Source organism: Mandrillus leucophaeus, unplaced genomic scaffold (assembly GCF_000951045.1).
Source record: "Mandrillus leucophaeus isolate KB7577 unplaced genomic scaffold, Mleu.le_1.0 Scaffold249, whole genome shotgun sequence".
Lineage (NCBI taxonomy): Eukaryota > Metazoa > Chordata > Mammalia > Primates > Cercopithecidae > Mandrillus > Mandrillus leucophaeus.
This window is the reverse complement of record NW_012102576.1, coordinates 1,430,233-1,454,270: the sequence shown is the minus strand read 5'-3', so window position 1 is coordinate 1,454,270 and position 24,038 is coordinate 1,430,233. Positions and strand designations below refer to the sequence as shown.

Sequence of the window (24,038 nt, the reverse complement as noted above, 5' to 3'; positions counted from 1 at the left end):
GTCTGAGGTGCTTTGATAGGAAAGCAGTCCACACAGGAGGCTGGAACAAATAACTCCTCTTGTGGTTTGGAGCAGGTTGGTGAAAGAACTGAAATTGGTTACATTTTCACAGTAGTGGGAAACTATATTTGTGTTTAAGGAGTAGAATAGATGCACCTTCATTCAGAAAGTGGAAGTTGATCAAGTCTAAGCCAAAACACAACTTGGTGAAAAAGGAAATGAGAGAGAACTGAATTCAGAATGGCCAATGATAGAACATTTTTTATATGGTTTCCAAAATGTAGCAGATGTTGAAGGTGATAGCAGTGAGTTCAGAAGAAAAAGATGTAAGTGCAAAGAACGCACTTGCATTTGGTATAGGAGATGAAGCATAGGGGTGACCTAGATAGTAAAGATATAAAGATAACTCACATTGGGCAAACCAGGGTGTAAAGAGTGGGAGATAACTGGATAGCCTCAAACAACAAAGCTAGGAAGGGATTTCAACCTTAAGCTAAATTTACATACTGTATATTTGTTGGTGTAATGCTAGTTACTGTGATAAATAAACCTCAAAATATCAGCAACTTAACACAATAAAAGTTTATATCTTACATAATGTTTTAGCTCCAGGAATCCTAGTTAGTGATAGCATTCCTCCAAATGAGACTTGGGATTCTTTCATCTTGTGAGACATTGGAGTCCTTGACTTCCATCCACTGGGAAAGAAAAGAGAAGGTGATGAATCCACACCTGCTCTTGAAAGCCATAACCTAGAATAGCATGTCTCACATTCACATCCACCAAAGGCATGCCCACTTTTGGACACAAGATTTGAGCTTGCAAAATGTATTTTTTGCCTGGACAGCAAACTCTTGATGACCACTTCACTCTAGAAGGAAAGCATGAACTATTTAGCTGACAAATGGCCATTTCTGCCACATCTTGTGACTATAGCATCAGAAATTTGAGACTTTTAATCATCATTCATCGTTTGACCACTTGTCTTTATGGCCAAAGGTTATGTCTAAGTAACATAGTCTACGAGTCCCAACATTATGCAAAATTACACTGTTTGTTTTTGTTTCAGTATCTCACTGGATTCATCAGTCTTTTCCCTAGCAATCAGGCCCCCAGAAAGAAACAAAGGGCATACTCAAGGGGTAATCTAAGGGCATTTAATTAAAGGACTGTATATAAAGTTTCGGGAAGTGTTAAGGGAACCAAAAAGGGGTGTGACATATGCACTGGGAAGCTGTCAGGTCACCTGAATAATTAAGTTGAAAATGTTTATTGGAACTGCATGACCTGCCTGACAAAGGCCCTGGACTAATATAGAGAACGTGTACCTTTGCCAAACCAACACATGGCAGGGGGAGAGCCCGTCAAATTAATACCCTACCTCTGATCATCAGTGCCTTCCATTGGCTGAATTTACAATTCAGGGGCCAAGTTTATGTGCTCTGATAATGTGTTCATTTGAGTTCAGCCTCTCAAAACACAAGTTGGAAGTGAGATAATCCCCAGGGGCAATTGAAGAGAATATCCAGCCCATTCACATATATATATTTTTAGATGGAGTTTCACTCTTGTCGCCCAGGCGGGAGTGCTGTGGCCCTATCTTGGCTCACTGCAACCTCTGCCTCCTGGGTTCAAGCAATTCTCCTGCCTCAGCTTCCCAAGTAGCTAGGATTACAGGCACCTGCCACCACACCCAGCTAATTTTTGTATTTTTCGTAGAGATGGGGTTTTGCTGTGCTGGCCAGGCTGGTCTCAAACTCCTGACCTCAGATGATCCACCTGCCTCAGCCTCCCAAAGTGCTGGGATTATAAGCATGAGCCACTGTGCCTGGCCCCATTCTTCAATATTTTATGTGATGCTCACATGACCTGAGATTCACATCTGAAAATTAACATAACTTAATCCCACATAGCCTTGAAGTAGGGTCACTTCTATCTTGAGGAGAAACAGACGAAGAAATCATAAGCATACCAAATGTACATTGAGACTAATGTTAGGAACACGGTAACAGAAGCATAAGTTGTCATTAATTTCCAATTGTTCTCAACTTTTATCAGCACTAAATGTCAGGCTCAGAAAGACTCCTTTTCCCCAAATATAGAACATTCCCTGATAAATTTCATCGTATGGAGCCATTGGCTTCTCCTAGTGCAGGATTAATATGTTCCCTTTATTACTTTTGATGTTTTTAATCGTACCTTTATTTATTGTTAATTATATTCCAAGTACTATTTTCAAGAACTTATACATAAATTATTTTGATTATTACCAATGGATCAATGAAATAGGCGCTATCATTAGCATCGAGTACAGGCATATCTTGTTTTATTGAGCTTTGTATTATTGTACTTTGCAGATATTGCATTTTTTAAAAGTGAAGATTTGTGGCAACCCTCTTTCAAGCAAGTCTATCAGTGCCATTTTTTCCAACAACCTATGGTTACTTTATGCCTCTGTGTCACATATTGGTAATTCTCATACTATTTCAAAACTTTTCATTATTATTACTTGTTATAGTGATCTTTGATGTTACTGTTATAATTGTTTTGGGGACCCACCGTGAACTATACCCATATAAGCTGGTTAACTTTGTTGATAAATATCAGTAAATACTGTGTTGTTCTAACTGTTCCACCCACTGACTGTTCCGTCATCTCGGTACCTTTTCCTTGAACCTCCTTATATTCCCTGAGAACTAACAATATTAAAAACAGGTCAAGTAATAATGCTACAAAGGCCTGTAAGTGTTGAGGGGAAGAGTTGCATGTCTCTCACTTTAAATCAAAAGTTAAAAATAATTAAGTTTAGTGAGGAAGACATGTCAATAGCCAAGATAAGCCAAAGCCTAGACTTATTACATAAAACAGCTAGCCAAGTTGTGAATGTAAAGGAAACATTCTAGAAGGAAATTAAAAGTGCTGCTCCAGTGAACACACAAATAATAAGAAAGCAAGATAGCCTTATTATTAATATGGAGAAAGTTTAGAGGTCTAGATAGAAGATCAAGCCAATTACAACATTCTCTTAAGCCAAAGCTAATTCAGAGCAAAGCCCTAACTCTTTTCAATTCTACGATGAGTAAGAGAGGTGAGGAAGTTGTAGAAGAAAAATTGGAAGCCAGCAGAGGTTGGTCCAGAGGTTTAAGGAAAGAACCCATCTCTCTAACAAAAAAACGAAAGATGAAGCAGCAAATATTGATTTAGAAACTGGAGAATGTTATCCAGAAGATAAAGCTGAGATAAGTGAAGGTTGCTACATTAAACAACAGATTTTTAGTATAGATGAAACAGCTTTGTATTGGGAAGATGACATATAGGACTTTTATAGCTAGAGAGGAAAAGTCAGTGGCTGCCTTGAAAGCTTCAAAGGACAAACTGACTCTATTGTTAGGGGCTAATGCAACTGGTGACTTTAAGTTAAAGCCAATAGTCATTTATCATTTCAAAAGCTCTAGAGACCTTAAGAATTGTCCTAAATATACCCTGCCTATTCTCTATAAATAAAGCAACAAAGTCTGGATGATAGCACACTTGTTTATAGCATTGTTTACTGAGTATTTTAAGCTCACTGTTGAGAACTACAGCTCAGAAAAAAAAGTTTGTTTTTTTTCCTCAAAATATTGCTGCTCATTGACAATGCATCTATTCACTCTAGAGCTCCGATGAAGATGTACCAGGATATTAGTGTTTTCATTCCTGCTAACACAGCCTCCATTTCTGCAACCAATGGATCAAGGAGTAATTTTGACTTTCAAGTCTTATTCTTGAAGAAATAAATTTAATAAGGCTATCACTGCCACGGATAGTGATTCTTCTGATATATCAGAGCAAAGTAAATTGAAAATCACCTGGAAAAGATTTACTATTCTAGATGTCATTGAGAAGATTTGTGATTCATGGAAGGAGTCAAAGTATCAACATTAACAGGTGCTTGGAAGAAGTTGACTCAAACCCTCATGGATAACTTTCAGGGGTTCAAGACTTCAATGGCAGAAGTAACAGCAGATGTGCTGGAAATAGCAAGAGAATTAGAACTGGAAGTGAAGCGTGAAGATGTGGCTGAATTGATGCTATCTCATGAGGAAACTTGAACAGATGAGGAGCTGCTTCTTATGAATGAGCAAATAAAATGGTTTCTTGAGACAAATATTATTCCTGGTGAACATGCTGTGAACATTGTTTAAATAATAACAAAGGATTTCAAACACTGCATAAACTTAGTTTTTAAAGCAGTAGCAGGATTTGAGAGGATTGACTCCAATTTTGAAAGAAGTTTACTATGGCTAAAAGGCTATTTAACATGATTTCATGCTACAGATACAAATTTCATTAAAGGAAGAATGAATTGATGCCACAAACTTCACTGTTGTCTTTTCTTTTTTTTTTTTTTTAATGGAATCTCACTCTGTCACCAGGCTGGAGTGCAGTGGCGCAATCTCGGCTCACTGCATCCTCTGCCTTCCAAGTAGCTGGGACTACATGTGTGCACCACCACGCCCAGCTAATTTTTGTATTTTTAGTAGAGATGGGATTTCACCATGTTGGCCAGGATGGTCTCCAACTCCTGACCCCGTGATCCACCCACCTCAGCCTCCCAAAGTGCTGGGATTACAGAGCGTGAGCCACCGTGCCTGGCCCACTGTTGTCTTATTTTAAAAATAGCTGCATCTGCATCTACCCCATACTTCAGCAACCACCACTCTGATCAGTCAGCATCCATCAACATCGAGGCACAACCCTCTACCAGCTAAAAGGTTTCCACTCACTAAAGACTCAGGTAATCGTTAGCATTTTTAGCAATAAAGTATTGTGTTTTTAAATTAAAGTATGTACATTTGTAGACATAGTGCTATTGCATACTCAATAGGCAACAGTTTAGGGCAAATATAACTTGTATATGCATTAGGAAACCAAGTCATTAGTGTGACTCACCTTATTGCAATGATTTCTTTGTTGTGGTGGTCCGGAACTGCGTCCACAATACTTGTGAGGTATGTTTGTAACTTAGTTGTAATTTGAAGCACAGAGGAGTCAAATTTTGCTAAGTTCACTTAGATAATAGAAGATTTAGTATTTGGAATGAAGTGTTCTGATTTGTGCTACTAACATTTCTGTTATTTTGATTTCATGTGTAAGATGCTTTAGATACGAATACCTGGAAAAAAGTATCTTTGTAGGCACAGTTTGATTGGCTTACATTTTTAAGTTGTATTGTTGCCATGCACTAAGATACTATTCTTCTAAATTTATGTGTGCCATAGTGATGTATGAACATATGCTTTCCCATTTTGGGGAGATGAAACGAAAGCCAAAGATATGGTTAATTTTTGGATAATGTTCTGAATTATTAGTTCCTATCTGGTTTCTCTAAATAAACAATTAAAAATAAGAAAATAATAATACATTCACTCCAAATCCAAGATCTCTAGACATTTGAAATAGCAAGTAGAATTTGAGGTATTTCTGTTATTTTTCCTAAGCCTTCCAAATCTGCTTGTTTATTGATAGTCTAGAAAAAAGATAAAGATTCAAGTGTCTTTGAGTGTTAGTGTACAAAGCTTTAAGAGTAACACACATTTATTGAGGATGTATTATGTGCTTGGTATTCTGATCAATACTTTATATAATCATATCAAATGAGCTTCACAATTACCTTATGAGCAAGGTCATAATATTAAGCCCATTTCGTAGATGAGGAAATAGAGTTTTAAAGACACTAAATTACTTACAGAGAGAGTAAGTTCTAAAGTAGTGATATTTCTCTAACTGTATTAAAGACTACTTGTACAAGAATTATGTCATGGTGCTTGTAAAAACCCACATCTCTGTGTGTCCTCAGGCTTCCCACTGAGTTACATCAGCATTTGTGTTTGAATGTCTCAATGTTTTCACCAACACCTCAGCTGAGATGTTTGAGAATCATGTTTATAAATTGTATTCACTAAAGAAGGGAAGCTGTGGGAAAGAAATGCAGTTTTTGCCTATTATCCTGTGAAAGGGTGCCTTTCCATGTATTCTATAAATACTTGCTGAGTTATTCAGCAAGAAGCAAGCATAGAGTTGTTAGGAAAAGACCTAACTAAAGCATTTTAACTTGTCCTTCTGTGTAGTAGCCTCTGGGCCTTCTTGAGAAGCATTTATTCATTTTACAAACCCCACGAGCTTTCTTACAAACTTTCTTTTCCTTCTTTTGCACAAAATTACTGCTGTTGAGTCTAACCAGAAATGAACTTGGAATAGTAATTGTATTTCTGTAATGTCTTTCTGTTTCCTGTAAGCGAGGATCTGGGGTTGGTGCTGGTAATACAATAGTAAATGGAGAAGTCACAGTGCCTGCTTTTGTAAAGTTTCTGGTATAGTTAACACTACAAAGTTTTATTTTAAGTTGTAGAACTGTGAGGTGTAAATGGGGAATGTATTATTCCTATGTTAAGTATGAGAAAATAGAAGGTAAAAAATCTATGTGACTTGTTCATTTTTGTACTTTAAGTGACATTATCTAAATTGTTCTACCGATTCCAAGTTTAGTATTCGTTTTGTTACATCACGCTATCTTTCAAACTTAGATATTCTGCATACATTTTAAGCTTCGATATTTTGCCCAACTTAATTAAGCACTAGCCTATATTGTCCTGATTTTAATTTTATGTGTGTATATATGAAGATGCAGTAAATCATATTGTATTCAGGTAATTAGCAATTAGACAAGAGGAAAGAAAATTAAGGGAAAGTAGAATAATTGGGAAACAAGTGATCACATGTTGGCTTCTGGATATTCAAAGAAGGGAGTGGGCAAGTGATTCTGGTAGTAAAGATAATTTTAAAAATGACATCAAGGAGAAGAAAGGAAGAAATAAGCAATTTTTGGCTATTGATTTTTTCATTCAGAACTTTCATTGTGCAATAAAGCCCTTAACTGTGATATCCGGCCCCTTTCTTTGCATTAAGGTAGCCGGTCCACCTTGGCCATGCCAGCCTTCCTCTCACACATTCAATAATGTGTGCTCTCACAGAAGGTAGGGTGCCTTTTCTGATTATGAAAATAAGCACAATTCACATTTCCTTTTCCATCTTCAGAAAGCTCAAACCTGTGAATGGGAAAGGTAGAATAAATTCCTTCAGAGACTAAGGAAGTAATCAACAGTCAAACTCTGTGTATAGTATTTTGATGCACAAAATGGAGACTCTGGGGAAAACAGAGAAAAGAAGTTTCTCATTATTGAGTAACTCCCAACCTGCTTGGTAGTAGAAGGTATGTGTATCTGAAAAGCTCAATAGCAATTTCGTGTAGTGTAAGATTAAGGAGCACGGGAACACTAGTACAACAGGAGCCCCAAAGAAGAGATTGAGATAGCTCTGAAATGATGGAAAAAGGTTTTCTTTACAAGTTCAGACTTTAGTTCAGTATTGATGGAAGGGCAGGATTTAGATGAACAGACAGGAGATGGACAGGACAAATAGCTGCAATGGATGGCAATAGGTTCATGGAAAAGTGAATTGATTCAATATTTTTGAACTGAGGATTTATGTTACAGGATAGATGATCTAAGACAGCATGCTGTATTGTAATGGCTGTTATCTTTTATTCTCTTCTAGATTGTTTATCATGAGAGGACAAAGAATATGTATTTATTAGTTTATTTGGCATGTATCTGCATAATTATGTGACAACATTGTTCTGTGGGCTGAGGATAGACTGATAAGGAAAGGCAAGAAAGCCAAGCGCTTTCCTGTGGGGGAACTTCCATTTCAGTCAGGTGATGCCAGTAAGAAGCCCACAAATAGACAAGAAAATTTCTGACAGTGATAAAGTTACAAAGAAACAAAACAGTGGTAGACTGTGTGGATGTGGGCTGAAGGGAAGCTAATTTAGTTTGGGTAATTAGACTTAGCTTCATTGAAGAAGTGATGTTTAAATACAGACTTGATTCACAAGAAGGAAACAGTCATGGAGTTGTGGAGGCAGAGCATTCTAGGAGAAGAAAATAGCAAATGCAAAAGCCTTGAGACAAGAAAACGAGTTTGATTTGTTGGAAGAATTTTTTTTAAAACCCACTAATTTGTCTGCAATATTGTGAATGAGGCAGCAAGTAATAGGAGATAAAGCCCATGGTCTGTGAAGAGTTGTAGCTGTAGTATCCTGAGATCCCACCTGTAGTAAATACTTACTAAACACTTATTAAATAAGTTAATTAATAGTATAAGTAATGATCGGATTGTGCAAGATTTGGTTATCAGTTTAAATTTTACTTGGAGAGAGACTGTAGTTTTGATATGTAGGATGGACGAAAGATGTTGAGACTGGACTTTGGAAAACCATATAGGAAGCGGCTGAGGTTCACAAGCCAGTGTTAACAGCCCATTTGCCTGCATCATGTGTAGGAGGATAGAGCTTCATTAATGGACATTGGAATTATCCTGTGAACCACAATGTATCGAATTCTTGGAGACTTGGAGGATAGAAGAGTAGGCAAAATGCCACTGAAAAGTCAAAAGACTCTCAAGTTTACAACTTTCAACTGTAAAATAATAAGGATGAAATTTTGATTTAAAAATAATGTGGAGAGGGCCAGGCGCCCCGTGGGCTCACACCTGTAATCCCAGCACTTTGGGAGGCTGAGGCAGGCGGATCATGAAGCCAGGAGATGGAGACCATTCTGGCCAACATGCTGAAATCCCATCTCTACTAAAAATACAAAAATTAGCTGGGTGTGGTGGTGCATGCCTGTAATCCCAACTGCTCAGGAGACTGACGCACGAGAATCACTTGAACCCAGGAGGTGGAGGTTGCAGTGAGCCAAGATCGCACCACTGCACTCCAGCCTGGTGACAGAGCGAGACTCCATCTCTCTCTCTCCATATATATATATGGAGAGAATCAGGGCAATCTAAACACACACACACACACACGCACGCACACACACTCTGTTCCGTGATAAAGATGAATGTAGAAATGAAGGGGAATAATATCAGGTATAAAGATCGGTTGTGGCTTAGATAAAAGAGTTTAAGCAGGGGAGAGAGGAAAGTAGAATTGTCTTATGACCAGTGCTCTCTTGTTTGAAGTAGGGGGTAAGTGACTCAGCTGCTGCTTATATAACCCCTAGTAGGGTATAGAGACACATCTCAACTATTAAGTGACTTGGACTGAGAGGAAAGGGGATCTCAAGAATAAGAGTTTCTAGTATTACTTTCTATTCTGAGTGTTGGGGACTTACATATATTTTTAGAGAACTGAGCCATCTCCCACTTCCAGACCTCATTAGTGTTATGGTGAGATAATCCGACCCAATGAATTAAACCAGTCCTGGCTTCGATGTATTCCTATTGTAAACATAAATAAACACAATGGTCAGATCCCTCCATAGCTGTTGGTAATGACATAAAGACAAAGCTTTATGATAAGACTTCGGACAAAAAAAAAGTTGGATTGCATGTTTATATTAATATTAATGTATTTCATTTGATATTTGAATCTGTACCAATTTCACTTGTCTTAGAACTTAAAAAAGCTTGTAGGACACAAGTAAAATTGTACACGAAATAGCTGATATTCTAATCTTCCTATGTGTTTATAGCATATATTTATATCTGCAATCAATTGAAGATTATACTCCCAAATAGACTAGCAAACATGATTCAAAGGAATAAATGTAAACAGTTAGAGAAAGAAAACACAAAGAAATACCTTATTGTTGAGCTTTATATTCCTTAGATTTAAAACTCTATGTGGCTTGGTTTTATTGCTTAGCTTGCCTATAAAATCTTACCTACAGAAGCATTAATTTAGTTAGTTGAGTCAAGGAGTATATAATGTCTTTCTCAAAGGGATTTATTAATAACATACATCTACCTTTTCTGGTTTACTTATCTCTAGTTAGCAATAATCACTACCTACTATACTGTATACTATGTCGTTTGTTTTGTTTCTTGGCTGTTGCTTCACCTAAAATATACACTCCTTGAGCTTAAGGATCATTTTTTGTGTTTTATCAACTGCATAGGTCCAAGTCCTGGATAGTTTTAGCACATATTTGTTGAATTAATGAAGGAATAGGTAAATCAATCAGTATATGAGTAAGAAAACTAAATGGAGGACAAACATCTACATTCTTTCACACCTCCCGGAATAACAAGTGAGAATGCATTTTTGGCAAATAGGAAGTGACTTGAGGTTCTTGACCAATATGTAAGACTCAGAATGGCATTCCACAGGAGATATTGTGTGATAGTCGCATTTGACTGCTTATTTCTAAAAGCTTAAGCCACTAGTAACCTTTCTCTAATTTCCTAATCTTTTCTTTGGAATATATCAACATTACATAATTCCCTACAGAACCTGACAGGTAAATTCTACTTGAAATTCACCTATACCTTTTTTTTCTTAAAAAAAATTGCATGACTACTTTTAGTTATAAATCTTTAAACTAGAACCAGCCTAGACTAATACAAATTCAGGATATACATATATGTCTTCAATTAATCGTTTTGTAACAGAGCTGAGATTTTAGGAAATTCTCTTATTTTGCTGGAGCGGAAACAAAAGCTAATTAATTTTACTGGATATCCTCTGTATGAGTTTGAGCCCACAAAAACAGTAAGTGGGCAGTGCAGCAAGTTAGAACAACACAGGACACAAATGATTGAGAACATCACTGGGCTGACTCTTTTTGTGTGACCGACTATGTACCTGAGCTGTCAGGAAGGGACAAGTCAATTTGACTGATCAACTCTAGCAATGTTGTAGAATATTATGATTGGATTGAATATTTGGGTTCTGTAATCCTTACTAGGTTTCCATAAGGTTCTTAGATTAGTATAAACTGAAAGATGTTAAGAAAAATGTAAAAAACAAAAAAGGTCAAGTGTTACATTTGAGAGTTTTCTCCCTTGCCTCCAAAATATTTGACATAAGAATCTTCTTACCAGAATGTGCTGGTTGTCAATCTTCAGTAGAGTAGCATTCATGTCAGTGCAGTACTGCTTACTCTCTTTCCATGTCAAGTTGTATTTGAAGAACCCGTAGCGGCTATCTCCATAATATCTCCAGTTTGTGTCACAGGGGCTGTGTTTACCGTTGACTGTAGCTGTAGGTGTCACAGGGGCTGTGTTTATGGTCGTCTGGAGAAATCAAGCACAAGAATGTTGTTGCTGTTTTTAAATTGGAATTACATTTTCCCCACATTCAATGTTTTCTGCAGATCTCAAGACTCCCTTCAGTTACCATCAGAGAAATGCTCCAGGGATTAGAGAAATGAAGAGGTTAAAAAAACAATACTTACTAAAAGTACCCTTCTGTTTTTGTTGTTGTTGTTGTTGTTTTTGACTGAGTCTCACTCTGTCGCTCTGGCTGGAGTGCAGTGGCACGATCTTGGCTCACTGCAACCTCCACCTCCCAGGTTTAAGTAATTCTCCTGCCTCAACCTCCCGAGTAGCTGGAACTACAGGCACCCACCACCATGCCCAGCTAAGGTTTTTTTGTATTTTTAGTAGAGACAGGGTTTCACCATGTTGTCCTGGCTGGTCTCGAACTCCTGACCTCAGGGGATCTGCCCGTCCTGGCATCCAAAAATGCTGGGATTACAGGCGTGAGCCACCACATCCAGCCGCCCTTTTGTTCTGATTGTTTTGTTACATATTGGCAGAAGCGCTTTGCTAATTGTTGCAGAGTTCCTGAGAGATTTTCATTCTCAACTTGTAGGTAATTTTGCTGCATGACAGCTAGATGTAAAAAATAAATAATAACATTTTGTAATCAGAATTATAAAAATGATGCAAAGATTTTTTATTGAATTTTCATTTCATTAAAATTGCCAGTATCTGAAGAGTTTACTAGATACAGGTGATTAAATGAATGTTGAAAAGAGTGAAGGGGCTATAAAGAACAGATTAAGAAATACACAAAACTGACACATGAGGGTTAATAAGTGAACTGTTTGAAGGAGACAATCACAAATAAAAAAGATCCCTAGATCAATAATGTGCCCAAAGCAGTTGTTTTGACATTTTCTTGAATACAGGATTCTCAGCTGAGTTCAGAGAGGTGAATGAACTCATTTTCTGTTCCTTGCGTGATGCCAGACTATTCATTTATTTTAAAATGCATACTGATTTCTTGTTATGGTTAAAGTACTTGTGATAAGATTGGGCACGGTGGCTCATGCCTATAATCCCAGAATTTTGAGAGGCCGAGGCTGGCAGATCACTTGAGGCCAGGAGTTCGAGACCAGACTCACCAACATGGCAAAACTTTGTCTCTACTAAAAATACAAAACTTAACCAGGCGTGGTGGTGTGCACCTTACTGCCAGCTACTCGGGAGGCCGAGGCATGAGAATCTCTCAGACCTGAGAGGTAAACGTTGCAGTGAGCCAAAATAGCTCCTCTGCACTCCAACCTGGGTGAAAGAGCAGAACTTTGTTTCAAATAAATAAATAAATAAAGTACTTGTGATAATTAGGTAAATAACAAAGACATAAAAGATGATAAATGAAAGATTCTAAAATATCTTATGAAAAATCAACAAATATGTAAACCAGCAACAGCTATGCAGACTACAGTGTGCCATTGGAGGACTGTGAGATTTGCTGGAGGGAAGCAGCACAATATTTTAGTAAACAAAGTGGGATGAAGGAAATTTGAGGTAGAGAGAATAGAATGAGAAAGATTTCAGACAGGGGAACATAGGATTTACATATGAAATTGAAAAACTCCATGGTTCTTAGGATATGCAAGATAGGAAGAGGGACAAAATAGTTTTTTAAAATAGTTTGGATCCATATTTAGGAGTTCTTAAAAGCCAGTAGTAAATTCTTAAAAATACTTTTAAGTAATAAAAACCTAGAAAGTTATTTTGATCACAAGGAAAAGGTCGGTGTTCTCCTTCATTGAGAATATCTTGGCAGCTATGTATAGGACAATTGAAGTAGTGACAAACAGACAAATAGTGACAATTGAGAAGCTTAGTGGGATATGCCATGACCCTTCAGTATTACCTTCCTCCAGTCGAATCTTTGGCAAAGAGTCAGCACTTACACCAAATCCCCAGGGCCACCAGCCCGACAACCATCCCCACACACAGAATCAGCAGAATCGGCCATCACACGCCACCAGGAGTATGCCACTGTAGGCATAAAATAAAGATATCAAGGAGCAGGCAGTGTGGGTTAGCTATGGGGAAGGCTCACCCCTGCCCCTGTCCCTGCCGTCTCAAGATTCTCCAAGTAATAGAAAGAGCTTTGCTGGCAGATCTCACCTGTGTTCTCTTGATGATCATCAACAATAGGCATGGCCCACTCCCATACCACACACCCATTCTCATCCCCAATGGACTTTACCTCTCCAAGCCAAAACATTACTCTCTGTTAAGGCCTGATGCGTTTGTATTTTTTGTTTTGTTTTGTTTTATGCCCACCCATCCCATGAATAACTGCTTTAATAAACAGCAACTGGAGAATCACACACACATTTAACTTTATGAAATGAGCTTTTATTTTAGCTTGCATTGAAAGTAGTTATAAGAACAGCCATACAAAGCTAGATGATGTGTTTATTGTAGGAATATTGGGGAGGATTTTGTCTATTTTGCCATTAGAGTAGCTCTTACATACCTTTATGGAAGATTATTTTGTTGTTGTTGTTCACATTTAGAAAATGAAGTTTCCAAACATTATCTTCCCTTGTCCCCTAAACCTCTATGCCTTCAAACATTAAACTCTCCGAGGCTTAATGCAAAGTTCCCTGCCCTTATATTTGATATTTGTATTCTAAATAGGTCTCTATGAGCCTATGAAGGTACAGCTCAAATGCTATAGAGCACTCATGTTATTCAGGAAAAAGAAATTAAACTATATATACTATCAATAGTACAAAAAGAAAAAAAAGGTTGTATTCATTTTTCTAATTCATTTCCAAATTATTGGCTCTGGGCATTCTTACCTGAGGTGAGAGCTGGTTTTCAAATTTCAATATTTAAGGTGATGTATCCATCTTCAACCTTCATGGTTACCTGAAGACTGCAAGTGAGCACAGGGTTCAATGACTTTGCAAAATGTAGTGTCCAACTCTTACAATTTCAGTATCTGTCAGTATATGATCTTCCTCTCTGGTAGGGTAGAACCATGTGAGATGGGACACATTTTTTTTTGTTTGTTTGCTTTTTGTTTTCCAGGAAGCCCTTTAATAGGTGCTCAGAGATACGTGGACCGTGAACACAAAAACACAAAAATAATAAATAACTTGTGGTAAAGAAGTAGATAGAGCATTTGTTTCCTGTCTCCTTATCTTCAACATTAAGTAAATAGATACTCCACCATGTGTATCCTTCTGAAGAACAAAAGTTCATGATTCATCTTAGCCCTAGCATAGTCTAAATCACATTTTTCAAATGAAGTGATTTCCAATGGATAGCACACCAGCAGATATACAGTTTATCTCATTGTGAGAAGCAAGTCTAATATAATTGGATCTTACAGAGGCTAAATTTCATGGCCTTGTGTTGGAAGAAATCATTCCTGATTATGACCTAGAATTTACCCAACTTCTTGCATATTTTATACATCAATTTTTTTTTATTTGAAGACTCCACGTGGGGCAGGCCTGATATTGCTTAGATTTAGATATTGAAGGAAAACTATCAAATAAAGTAAAATAATACAGTTAGTGACTTGCTGCATTATTCTTCAGTAATGTTTGCACTTTACAGTGAATTTCTTGGAAATAGAGAATTTTGATGTGATGAAATCACCTAATTTCAGGCATAGTGGTGATTAGATTAATATTTAAGGCTGAATGGTTTCCTAGTATCCTTTCATCACAATGTAATATGTATTGTATTGCATACATTTAACTTTATGAAATGAGCTTTTAAGCTATTTTAGCTTGCATTGAAAATAGTTATAAGAACAGCTATACAAAGCTAGCTGATGTGTTTATCATACGAATACTGGGGAGGATGTTGTCTATTTTGCCTTTAGAGTAGCTCTTACATAGTTTTATGGAAGATTTTGTTGCTGTTGTTAAACCCCTATGATCAAAAAAGCCTCCATTTTTCCAAATAAGTGGTAGTCTTTTACTTTATAAGTGATCCGATTTCTTTTTTTTCTTCTAATTAGCAGAATGTTAGACTTCTCGATATAGTAACTATGTGAGTTGTAGTGGCAGATATTTTGTTTACTAACATGCCCTTTGACATAGCTTGTACATATTTTTTTTCTCCCTGCTATCTCCTTCTCTGTGAATTCTTTGTCAATTCACTTAAAATGATCTTCCATTCTAAAATTTCTTTCTCTACACTCTTCAAATTATTTTGAGAATGAAGTGAAGAATAAACAACCAAAAAAATAAGACAGTACCTGATTTTGGAAACAGAAACTTAGTATGATTCAAATATTTTTACCAAAAAAACCAATTCTTAATAATAAAAAAGCTCACTTCAAATCAATGCTGAATTTCTTAAAAGTACTAAAAATTTAAAAAGTTAAAATCCCAAACCCATTTTTGTCGCTGAGTTTTTAAAAATCTCAGTTAAAATATTCAGTAGTTCTCAGTTGTAAGCTGGGTAAATTCAGTCACTTACCATTCACCTACCACAGCGTGTGTCCTTGTAACTTCTGTTTTAGCCAAAAGGGACTCTTAAAATTCTTCCTTCACTCATTCTCAGGCTATGTGAACTTTCTTTTTGAACATTTAGAACATCTTCCCTACTCAACTACACACCAGCCCACATTCTCGTCCCTCTTCCTTGCTTCACTCTTTTCCATGACGCTGATCACTACCCAACACACATAGAGATATCTTTGGTCATAAAGTTTTTGTCCTTTATTCCCAGAAGAAAGTGTCCCATGGCTCTAAAATAGTGACTGACACGCAGTTAAAGCAGGTTCTTGAGTAACATCCTTCTGTGTAAGGTTGTTTTGTTATAACGATGTTGAGAAAAAAAAAAAAATTCCTTCCCAGCTGGGGCCACTGTGTGGAGCTTGCATGGTCTCCCCACGTCTGCATGGGTTTTTCCTGGGCCCTCCTGTTTCCTCCCATGTCCCAAAATGTGCACGTTAGGTGAGTGGGCGTGTCTGCACGGTCCCAGTGTGAGTGAGGGTGCGTGTGTGTGAGTATGCCCTGCGATGGGATGGTAGCCCCTTCACAGTCAGTGCCCACCTTGGTCCTGAGCTGCCGGGATGGTCTCTGGACACCTGAGACACGGAGCTGAAATAAGTATGTGGGAAAATGAATGAATGAATGAATGAATGAATGAATACAAATGATTGTAAAATAAGAATCTGTAAAATAGTCAATATACAAATGCAGGTAAATAAACAATGCAGTTGGAAAGGGCTCAGTGAGTCCGCCCTATTCCTGATTGTGTATTGTTGAACTGCATGTTTTAGGAGGTGCTTGTGTCAATTTTTATTTTGCAAACACCTATTCCTTGATTTTACCTACTACTATGACCACCAACACCCACTGATTTACTACAAATTGGGTATATAATTATCTTGTTTTCATTCATCTTTTCTGAATGTACATATTATGCATAGTTCACATTTGTTTTGATGTTTACTCTTAGAAGTGTTTTGAGTCTTTATTTACAAGGTAGGTGATGTTTTTGTGACCAGAAATATGCTGGTTAGTTTGGTTCTACCTTGTTTCTATGCAGCTTCCAAGAATCTATTGATGATGTTAAGTGAGGATTTCCTGTGTTACCCAATACATATTTGTTGAATGAATGAATGAATGCATGTATGTATGATGGGCATTATTATCCTGATTTTGAACATGGGAAGAGAAGTTTAAGAAATTTAGGGGACTTTTTAAATCATGGTATTTCTTGTAAAAAGTAGCACCTAGTAGCATCTACCCAGTGTGTAAATTCTTTCCACTACATTTTGATGTCTTTCATATACTCCATCATCTATGTTTATAGCTGAAGAATGAGTAAAAGACACTAAGATAGCAATGACAAGGAGTACATGCAGTAAGAATTGAAATTAGTGGAATGTGGAACATTGTAGATAAGACTGATTAACATACAGGGATGGCCTGTGGATGTGTAAAAGAGAAGGACCATAAGATGTTGACTACTGTGGGTGTTATGACTGCAGACAGGAAAAAAAGGAAGTATTTTGCAATTGGTGATAGCTTTTCACAGACTTCTTACCACCTTTAAGCTAAAGCCTTAGGTGCTTCTATCAGTGATATTTGGTCCTCTCTCTTCATTACAATTGTTAGTTCACCTTTGACTTACCAGGCTCTCACACAAATACTAAATTCTGTAAGATTTCCTGTCATAGAAAAGTATAATTAATATTTTCTCCTTCATTTACAGAAAGCTTAAACATGTGGATTTCAAAGTGGAATGAGCTTTATTAAAAGTTAATAAACCAAACAACTAGTAACTCTCAGACCAAAATTATGGCAGATCATTTGTGACAAACAGTAGTGAAAATGAAGGGAAAAATGTGTCAGACTGCAGTCATATCACAAAGTTTATCAAGCATTTGCATACAAAACATATGTAAGTAAAAAAAATAAGAATGATAATCAATTGGATTAATTAAAATTTGCGTTGATATTTGAAGGAAAGGTAAATATTGCCTAAGAAGAGAAAGAAGGCGGCCATGTTTATCAGTCAGGGCAAACATCTGAATAAAAGTCTGGAAGTTTGAAAGTATACTTCTTGTAAAAAGCAGTACCAGGCACCAGGCATGGTGGCTCGCTCCGGTAATCCCAAGTACTTCTGGAGGCCATGGTGGGAGGACTGCTTGAGCCTGGGAGTTTGAGGTCAGCTTGTGCAACATGGTGAAACCCATGGTTTATAAAATTAGCTGGGTGTGGTGGCGCATGCCTGTAGCTCCACTGCGTAGGAGGCTGAGGTGGGAGGATCACCTGAGCCCAAGAGGCGGAAATTACAATGAGCTGAGATCATGAATCTTGCCACTGCAGTCCAGTCTGGGTGACAGAGCCAGACCCTGTCTCAAAAACAAAACACTAACAATAAGAAAAATGTACTATCATCTAATCTACCCAGTGTGATTATGGGAAATAGTGTGACTGATTGAAAGAAAGTGAACTGATCAAGTATATTTGAATTGAGGATTCATAGTATGTTAAGTATATCTGCCATTGCACTTTCCTTTAAAATTACTATAAAATTTCATGACAGGGGCAGTCAATCATTTATCTGAATGTATGTGATATAGAAGGGGGGCAGAGAAGTGCTGGGTAGAGAAAGGTGGGTCCTTGGCGTGGGCTCCACCCCCGGGCCTTTGCCTGTAGTCCTAGGTGAGGACAGGCACTCCTGTCTTCATGCCCAAAGGTTGCATTTTCCAAGACCACCCTGGCCCACATGTCCCCATCCTGTGCCTATAAAAATCCCAAGATCCTAGCAGGCAGACACACAAGTGGTTAGACATTGAGAGTAGTCATCAGTGGAACAAGACACAAGTGGCTGGACGTCAAGAGCACATGGGCAGGCCACCAACTGGTGAAACAAGGCAGAATTCGGCCAGGACAATCTGAGGAGAGCCCGTGCCACTGAGTGGCCAGACTCCAGGGGAAAACCATCTCCCTTTTGGCTCCACCATCTGCTGAGAGCGACTTCCTCTCAATAAAACCTTGCACTCATTATCCAAGCCCACGTGTAATCTGATTCTTCTGGTACACCAAGGCAAGAACCCTTGGATACAGAAAGCCTGTATCCTTGCTATAAGGTAGGGGTCTAATTGAGCTGACTAGCACAAGCCACCTATGGATGGGTAAACTAAAAGAGCACCCTGTAACACATGCCCAGTGGGGCTTCAGATGCAAATATTCACTCCTAGACACTGCTGTGGGGCCAGAGCCCCACAGCCTGCCCTTTCCCTAGAGGTTTGAGTAGCGGTGCACTGACGAAGTGAGCCATACCTCCACTGCACGCTCTGCAAAGGGGATAAGGGAACTTTTCCCATTTCATATGTTTATTGATCACTATTGAAGTCTCAGGCATGTTTCTATTTTCTGGGGACTAATCACTAATGAATCATACAGCAATGAGCTTATATTATAGTAAAGAGTGGGGAGCACAGATAGTAAAGAAACTTAGAAAGCAAAGATCAAGATAATTTTATATCATGAAAAGTGCTACAAATGAAGAAAAGTGATATAATCGAGTTCTTCTGGACAGGCTCGAGGCAGACCCTGGTTGTGTTCATGAGGATTGATTTGTTTAAGCTTCACTGTCAGTGCTTGGGCAATTTCCCAGGTTTCTTCCATTTTTAAGATAATCCAGAATAATCCAAACTTACTTCTACGATGACAGCTGCCATTTATTGCTCTTTCTATATGCTTTTATCAGCTATATTTGTGGTAGGCACTGAACTTATGGCAAATTTACTATTAAGAAAAATAAAGCACAGAGGTTCAGTAACTTGCCAAAAGCCACAGGACAAGTAAATGTTGATCCAGGATTTGAATGAATCAGCTTGTCTTCATAGTGCTTCATTTTAATTGAGACATTTTATTATCCAGGTCAGGTATACTCACCTAATTGGGTGACTATATTAATACATTTCAAAATAAATTCCATCCTGTATTCATCCTCTGTCTCCTCCTTGTGGCCATTTATTTTTCTTCTGCTTTTAGTTTATTTTTGTTTCCCTTATGTCTTTGATAACTATGACTTTCATCTTCATTTTTCCCTATTTCTATCTTTGTAAATACTTCTGAATTCACTGTCATTCTGGCCATTCTCGGGTACTATCCAATGAGGCCCCACTTTAAAAGTGTCCTCTGAAACAGGCATGAGATGTGAGAATGGAAAGACTGTTAAAGAACAGAGGGAGAATGAATCCTCCTATCATGCTAACTCAGTATTTCTTTTAAGGTATCTCAATCAACAATAGTTCCATAATTAATAACTGTGTTTCCATATTTTCCAAGGTGAACAATATTTTCTGACAGGTTTAATTCATGTGAGAGCAGCAGGAAAAGTCAAAGGTGATTCCAAGTTTTTGGCGGAAGAACCGTAGGTATGGAATATTCATTTATCGAGATGGAGAAACTTGTTGGGAAGAGTTGCCCATTTTTTGATGTGTTAAGTTTAAAAATTCTATAGTAGATCAAAGTCAATATGCCAAGAATCCAGTCAGATATGTGGTTCTGGAGATCAAGCAATGGTATGGAAATATAATTTTGGGCATTATCAATGTATGGCTGTTAAGTCATGAGGTTACAAGAAATTAACTCCCATTATGGCCATTCAATGGGTGCTATCCAATTTAGTTCATCCCAGGATGAATAAAAAAAAAAAAAAAAAAAGAGGACCAAGAACTGAATTCTAGGACACAACAACATTTTAAATTAATTTAAAGAGGAATCCAAATCTGAGGGAGGATTGGGATGTGAGTGAAGCAAAAGGAAAACGAAGAGAACGGTGTCCTAAGGAACAACATATTTTAGTGAAGAATATATGTTATGAAAAGGAAATAATCAGTTTTTTTTTTTTTTAATGCTTATCTGGTGAGTAAGATGAATTCTGAGAACCAGCCATTAGATGTGTTCAGATGGAGGTTAATAGTGACTTTGACCGGAGTGTTTTCATAGAAATAGTGAAGGAAAAAGCCTAATTAGCATAAAGGAAAAGTAGGGTGAAACAGTAAGTACAGAGAGATTTTTTAACCTTTTTGCTGTTAAGAAAATTAGAGAAATGTTAAGAAGAAATATAAGAAAATTAGAATCATGTGTATGGGGGCATGGTAAACAAAAGATGGCTTTTGCTTGTTTTTAACATAGAGATATTGCACCACATTGGGAGGTGAAGGTGAGTGAACAAGTGGAAATGAAAAGAAATTGATAGTGTCCAGAGCGAACAAAAGAAAGAAAATTACAAGCTTGAAATCCCTAAGGAGGTAGGTGGATTGATTTCAATATACAGATGGAGATTGATCATAGATAATGTTACGGCATCGTTGGGGTGTTGATTTTCTGGTTGGAAACCTTTGTGGCTGCGGCGTCTTTGCCCGAGTTCTTGTCCTGCGTCTATGGTTGCTAGATTGTATGTTAATATTATCTTAGCTCTGTAAGAAACTGCCACACTGCCTTCCAAAGTGGCTATGCCTTTTTACCTCTCACCAGCGGTGAATGAATGCTCCTGTTGCTCCACATCCTTGCCAGCATTGGATGTTGTGAGTATTTTGGATTTTAGTCATTCAAATAGTATGCAGTGGTCTCTCCTTATTGTTTTAATTTGCAGTTCCCTCCTGAGGCATGACATTGAGCATCTGCAACACTGAACTTCTTAGCTCTCCAAACGAGGCACAGCCTTGTCTGCATTCCTTTCCCTACCCTCACTTCCCCTTCTACTTTGAACGTTATTTGTAGCATTTATTTGTCTCCTGTAACCCTGCCAATCCTTCCCAGCCCTCAGAGCCTTCACTGACAGCATCGGGCAGCTCACTCGTTCCTGATCCCATAGTAATTTGTGCATAACTTTTCGTGAGATTTATCACATCCTGTTATATGCTGTTTCTTCTATTGACATTGGTTGCTATGCCCATTTCTCAACCTCCTGGCTTCAAGCAATCCTCCCACCTTGGCCTTCCAGAGTGCTGGGATTACAGGTGTAACTAACTGCACCTGTCCTTGCTACTCCCGTTTCTAAATAAAATTTCAATCTGAGTAAAACCTAAAGCCAATTCCTTCCCAAAACGGTGGGGGCGGGGGAGTGGGCACTGACACAAGATCGAAGACAATCAGTAGCAGCAGACAATGAGTCAGTAGTCAGTAAAGCCTCAGGCCATGAGTTTGAAGACACTTCACAGATTAAAGGAAATCAACAGAGGAGTAAGAAATAACCAGGGAGGGCCTCCTGGAGATTATTGTTTGACTCCCTTTCCCTCTATCTCTAAAGAGAAAGAGAAGAGGACATTTTAGACTGAGGGATCAGTAGGAGCAAGAGTAAGGAGGCTGCCTGATTTACAGAGGCTCTCTACGGCCTCCAGCATCAGGCCTTTGAAATACACTGATGTCTTTCCACCAGCAGCTCCAGCCTTCATCTCTACTAGAATCTTCCCTCACCCACCTCTGCAGATGATACATACCCCCACATATCATTCATTATTTCCTAAATATATCAGCTCACACCTTCATATTATTTTACATTTGTTCAGAATCTTTCCTAACCTGGAATGCCCTCTCCCCTTTCTCCTTTAATCACGCCTTTCTTATAAAGTAGGCTCAGATTACTTTTTCTGTCAGCATTATCTGTAATGACATACCTTTCACCTTACTGCCAGTGGTTCTTACCTCTTCTGCAGAGAGTATCATCAGTTTGAATCATTTAGATGGTGGCTAACTTGCGAATCTTTACCATTATGTGGATCAAATAGCCAGATCTTGATAAGAAAAATAAAAATGCTATTGTCATATAAATTGCTGGGTTTAATCATTTGTGGGCCTTAGAGTGTGTTTCCTTCAGGGCAGGGTAAGCTGATGTGCTTCACAGTAGCATCAAAAATACTTATTTTTGTCTTTCATCATTGAATTCCAAATCTAACATATCATTTTGGAAAAGAGATTCTAGGGAAATGATAGTGTACAAGAAGAAGAAACTAAAATATAAAACAAAAAAAGAATACTTTTAAAAAGACATTGCATCTTGAATTTATAATTGTTCTAAGGTGGATACATTGATATTGTATAAAGTTAAGGTTTATACAACAACTCACCTGCCTTCTGACAATTCTGACAATCAAATGCAATGTGTATATATATATACACAATATATATATACACACACACACATATATACACACACACACTATGTTTTCTTTATCCACTTGTTCATCAATGAAATGAACATTTAGGTTATTTTCATATTTTGACTTTTGTGAACATGGGAGGAAATGAGATATTTGCAAGACTAACTCAAACATTGCATTAAATGGTCCATATTTAATATAAAGAAATCAAGATAATTAATATATACCTCTGACTTTTCAGATAATGGACGTAAGCCCTATCCTGAAAGGTGGCACTGGAGCAAAAGACCAGTAATATAAAATAATTCAGGAATCCGTAACATGGCAAGATAGCAAGGATACAAATTTTTAGAGGGTCTCTAAAATTTCTACCCTACTCAATATAGAGAATAAGGAACTGGTAAGTATGCAGGTCTCCTGTCTTTTGTTAAAATTTACAGAGGTGAGGTGAGGAGGTAAGGATAAGTTAAAAAAAATTATTGAGTACCTAATAATAAAATACTATGCTCTCAGGCAAGTCTATAAATTATCACATTTAATTCTTCCTTTGTGGGCAAACAACAGCCCTACAAGTCTGGTAATATCATTCTTACTTTTTAGATATGAAACCTAGGCTTTAGAGGATAAAAAAACTTAATTTAGATCACACAGACTGGTTTTGCATATTGAATAGGATAACAAATAAAAGAGACAGAGGAAACACATACTTCCTCGTTTAAATACTTATTTTTGTCTTTCATCATTGAATTCCAAATCTAACATATCATTTTGGAAAAGAGATTCTAGGGAAATGATAGTATACAAGAAGAAGAAAATAAAATATAAAACAAAAAAAGAGAATAATTTTAAAAAGACATTGCATCTTGAATTTATAATTGTTCTAAGGTGGATACATTGATATTGTATAAAGTTAAGGTTTACACAACAACTCACCTGCCTTCTGACAATTCTGACAATCAAATGCAATACTTTGGAAAGTTTTAGAAGAGCACATTTCATGAGGGAATCAAACTTTCAGTCTAGGTAAATGGAAAGTACACTGAAAGAAGAGAATGTACAACTGATTCTGGGAAGAAGCTTTAAAAAGTAAACACTTAATGGGATTTTTATTTATATTGGATTTAATAGAGTTTGGAGGCAGAGGAAAAGGCAGGATAAGAAATCAACTTTCTAACTTGTGCGTTTTTTTCCAATGTCCATCCTCAGCACAGAAACCACGGTAGTGTCATGGAATGTTGTCAATTTCTGATACATTTCATCATGGTCAAGTCAACTCCTGGAGGCAGCATCATGGAGGATTTGACTT

General features: G+C 37.5%; 1 pseudogene; it reads right to left on the bottom strand.

Annotated features, from left to right (window-relative positions):
- Positions 1-6,943: 6,943 nt before the first annotated feature.
- Positions 6,944-14,001, bottom strand: LOC105542000 (annotated as a pseudogene).
- Between the last annotated feature and the right edge of the window lie 10,037 nt (positions 14,002-24,038).